Source organism: Prionailurus bengalensis, chromosome C1 (genome assembly GCF_016509475.1).
Source record: "Prionailurus bengalensis isolate Pbe53 chromosome C1, Fcat_Pben_1.1_paternal_pri, whole genome shotgun sequence".
Lineage (NCBI taxonomy): Eukaryota > Metazoa > Chordata > Mammalia > Carnivora > Felidae > Prionailurus > Prionailurus bengalensis.
The window spans coordinates 58588302-58589060 of NC_057345.1; the positions used below are offsets into that span (position 1 = coordinate 58588302).

Genomic DNA, 759 nt, shown 5'->3' on the forward strand with positions numbered 1-759 from the left:
AAAAATATGGAAGGCCTCATGCATTTGTGTGTCATCTTTGGGCAGGGGCCAGGCGAGTCTTCTCTGTATGGTTCCAGTTTTAGTATACGTGCTGCCGAAGTAAGCATTCCTACTCCTACTTCTTATGATGACCCTTCTTTGGGAACTTATATGCTATTTCTCTGAGAAAAGCAGAGATGACAAATTCCAAATTGGTTGAATTTAACCTGGAATGGCTGAATTTACTCTTTTTTTAAAACTATATTTTAAAAACAGTTTATTTATTTTAAGAGAGAGCGAATGGGGTGGGGGTGAGGGCTTAAAGAGAGGGAGAGGAGAGAATCCCAACCAGACTCTGCATTGTCAGCACAGAGCCTGATGCAGGGCTTGAACTCATGAACTGTGAGATCATGACATGAGCTGAAACCAAGAGCCGGCCACTTAACCGACTGGGCCACCCAGGTGTCCCTGAATTTACTCTTAAAGTAGTAAAATTTTGTTTCCTGTTTTCAAATACAGCTCTCAGCACCACCAACTCCCAGAATACTGCAAGGTCTAATCTCTTAATAAATTCCTTTTTCTGTATCAGTCACGGCAGTTCTTTTTCTCTGATTGAACCCTATTATAGAAGTTGACGTTGGATGTGGTTCCAGAAGAAGAGAACCTTAAGGATTGGTATCATGAATTGGCTCTGGATGTTTTTTGGAATTGGTTCTTGGGTGTGATTAGATTTAAAGGCAGTAATAACCTTGTTTCCATTGGTAAAAAAGAGCACTTGTT

General features: G+C 40.7%; 1 non-coding gene across 1 annotated transcript; it reads right to left on the minus strand.

The window, feature by feature from the left end:
• Positions 1-107, minus strand: LOC122482254. Its single transcript, XR_006297057.1, has one exon. It is a non-coding gene; the product is annotated as a U6 spliceosomal RNA (small nuclear RNA).
• Between the last annotated feature and the right edge of the window lie 652 nt (positions 108-759).